We start from the raw sequence: 3955 nt of genomic DNA on the forward strand, positions 1-3955 counted from the left end.
GGGGGGGGGAGGAAGGTATGGAGGGCAACCATGGATGCCAGGGACAATGGGGGAGGAAGATGGGACATAGCAGAGGGTGGGGGATGGGGAATCAGGGATGGCAAGACAAAGGGCAAGGTATGCAGGATGTAAAAATTGGAAAATTATTTGCTGAGAACATGTATGTGAATGTGCTTGATTGAGCCAATGCACAGTGTATTTTGGATGGAAAATTCATTTGTGTGTTGTGATGGTGTAAAGTGAATTAATAAAAAAAAAATTAAAAAAATTAAAAAAATGCTTGATTTCTGGTGGCAAAATAGAACTGGAATGGTGAACAGCAACCAAATATGAATTGGAAGTTGTGATCGAGTTAAAGTGTTCTAAGAATTTTGTATTGTTCAGGCAGAAGATAAAACTACTTATTATTCTTTGCTCAGTATGTAAGTTAAAATTTCTGGGATAACCATGGAAGAACAGCAAGATGGTATTGGTGAGATCATGGTGCAAGAGAGCATCAGTCCTCTAGGGAAAGTGGGTGTCAGGAGAACCAAAAGGTGGCTCTGTACCTGGAGGTGCTCTGCTTGCCCTGAGGATCCTGTCTGTCAGGGATCTGGGAGGGTTTGAGTGAAGGAAAACCACACTTTTGTACAAACGCTTCTAGCATAGAGGGAAATACTATTCCCATCAAAATGCTTTTGGCATCTCCTAACAGTATTTTTTGTTTTCACTTTTTTTCCTTTTTTTTTCATCTTGAAAATACAGCTGGATTTTCTTTTCTAATACAACACTAATGGTTACAAGCCATGCTGAAGCACATCACTAGTCTCTAAGCTGTTAGACAAAATGTTCCAAAATAAGAAGTTCTGCTCTCACACAAAAATATATCCAAACCAAATCCTCTATTAAGCTGCTGCATTAGTTATTAACGTTACAGAGAATGGAATAAGTTTTATATTTTAAGAGTTTGTTAACTTCAAGGGCAATGTGTTCTTTTTCTTTTAATTGAATTATCAGCAATAAATAAATAAAGAAAATTTGACTTAATAATAATTTCTCAGGGATCATCAATAATGACTGAAAAGATTTTCTTTTGTTTTTGTTTTGTTTTATTCCTGTAACTTGAATTAGTCTTCTTTAGTTTTCTAGACCCGAAAGTGGTGTGTAAGACCCTCCAGATGACATTCTGCAGAAGCTAAATCTCTTGTGTTCAACCAGGAGCTAATCATCTTTAATTATTTTCAAAATTAATTTTCTCCCTGTAAATATTATTTATTTCTTTACATATCAAGCTGTCAATACAAGTGATTTAAAAAATGGGGGACTCAATGAATCTTAGCTTTGGGGAAAAGAGAAATGGAGTAGTGTGGATATAGAGTGATTTTTGTGTTTGCATTAGTATGCCTTATTGAGATTGCAAATAAAATGTGGATGGATTTTTGGAAAATGTTTCCTCTGGTAAGAAATGGTATTATTATCTTAGATCAGTAAGACATCATCTATAAGGACTTTATATATTTGAAAATGCATTGTTTTCAGTAATGTGAAGATAACACTAGTATTTTTGAGGATTGTTATTAAGATTAAATAGGCTAATTTAAATGGAAAAGATGTGTAAATTTTATTTCTAAATACCTGGTGATACTCATAAATCTATTTATTTTGAAAATTTTCAACATGATCACTTTTAATATTTAAAACGTGAGCCAATTAAGTCTTCTATTTTAATCATTCTTACTATCAAATTATAATTTGGTTCTAAATGATATCTGGAACCTTTGCAATATTAGCAAAACCTGCAATGAGGGTTTCTATGAGGTAGTTGGGCTCACGAAGATCCTATCTCTCAGTACAGGCTACAGACATCTTTGAAAGGTAGAGGTTGCCTACACAAATAGTAGATGGTCGTCAAAGCCTATATATCACCAGAGCATCTAAAGAAAAGTGAATTGGTAGAACTACACAGATAGAGGAATGAGGGATTTCTAGTTGGTAGCTAGAGCCAAACACAAGGGTCCTATGCTAACAGGACCAAGGGATCATTAGGAATCTGAAGGAGTCAGCTCATCCTAAAGATGAGAGGCATAGAAAAGAGAAAAGTGGTCCAAAGGTGCCACATCTCACAGAGAACCCACATCCAAGGATGTCATAGCTCTGACAATCCCTTCGGTACCCAGCCACTGATGCCAGAGGACTGAGGGGGAAAAAGACCAACATTCTTCAGCAATGCAGTCTGATTATTCTGGGCTTGAAAGAGAATTGGGTTGGGAGAATGAACATCCCAGAATGTTTAGAGTGAGGCCAACCTACTACAGCTCACCTCTGCTAGTGGTGGGTCAGAAACTGGGCATCTGTGAATACCTATGTGCTCATTTGTATTTGTGATCTCTTCCCACTACATTGCAAGGGAAGTGCTTTAGGAGGGGTCCAACCTCACTATAACAGGATGAGTGAAGAAAGCCCAGTGTCTGAATAGGCCAGATGGCCATAGGATTGGGAGAGGAATCAAGGATGAGTGAACTGGCATGACCTAACCTCTGGACTACATGCTTCTTGCACAAGAATGCACTGCCCCTGGGGTCTCACCATCTGTTCAGTTTCAAGCCTCTGTATCCTGTAGTCTGCCCACCCAAATGCTATTGACTAGGTTCTCCCTGAATATCAATGGGCTGTTCTTGAGCTGCCCCACTCCTGTACCACATGTTCCCCATGATTGAGCACAGAGTGGATCCAGAGGCTGGGAATCCACATGGAACTTATGAACATGTGCTTTTTATTTTAGTTTAAGGCTATTATTGTCTAAGATTTAATAAGAATATTTAAATAAAGACATATTGCTCTTGAGTTCATGATAATGGAGATGATGAAGAGGGTTTAATGGCTGAGTGTGATTTCTTTTATGGAAAGTAGTGGAAACTTTCTTAGGATTATTTAGGAAGAAAAAGAAGTGAGATGCTGAGATCTCAAATGCAATAAGCATTTGAGATAGATTGATCCACAGGTCCCCTGAAGGAGCAACAGTGAGGCTGAGATCCAGGTGGGAGGTCTGCTCAAGCCAAATCATTCCAGGAGAACGAGACTGGTTGCCTGATTGGTCTGTCTTGGACCATGCCTGGCTCCAAAGATATGGACCCTGACCACAAGCATCCTCAAGACCTCAGAAAATGGGTCGGGCAGTTCCCAGAAGAAGAGAAGCTATAATCAGAAGATGAAGGTCAGGGACCCTGGAGAGTCAAAGTTAATCAACTACCACTAATGGTAGACATTTCATGATATAGAAAATGTTCTAGCATTCAGGCATATTGTCAATTTCATATAAACCACTCTTAACAGGTTAGGATGTAGTAGATGAATCTTTTCACATATTGAAAAATAAATACATTACTATAAATATTTGTATTATAAAGCATATGCTTGCATAGTCATTTGAGGTAGAACATTTTTCTTAGTTATTTGATAATTTTTTGGGTTTTTGATCCTTGTATCCATCCTTAAACTGTCACCTGGGTAATCCGGCATTTTGTGACATTAGAAGAAAAGCTATGAAAAACTCAACAAAGTGTTAAAAGTTGGGAGATAAATTTTGTGAACATTCACATAGATTCTCTGAGTAAAATTCTCTTTGTCACTGAAATATTCAGCTTATTTATTTGATAGGCATTTTCTTGGTGCCTCTGATACATAATAGAATTAAAGGGAATTTTTTTCATATAACTATATCTAATATCTATCTACCTGCTTATGTACTGTCTATCAATGTCTTGACTTGCAGGTTGCCTACCTATTGACATCACAGGACATACAATTTGATTGTTGAGTCTGTTCCTAACTAAGACTTATCTGAGTCCTAAATGCACTGGGACAAATAGTGAATACTAGAAAAGGTGGGAGAAAAGATTTGAGCTAGAGCATATACAGAGGATCCCTAGGACTTGAAGGACAAGAAGAATTTTGCCACACTAAAGGGAAAGGGAAA

This window comes from Tupaia chinensis, unplaced genomic scaffold, assembly GCF_000334495.1.
Source record: "Tupaia chinensis unplaced genomic scaffold, TupChi_1.0 Scaffold000197_1, whole genome shotgun sequence".
Classification (NCBI taxonomy): Eukaryota; Metazoa; Chordata; class Mammalia; order Scandentia; family Tupaiidae; genus Tupaia; species Tupaia belangeri.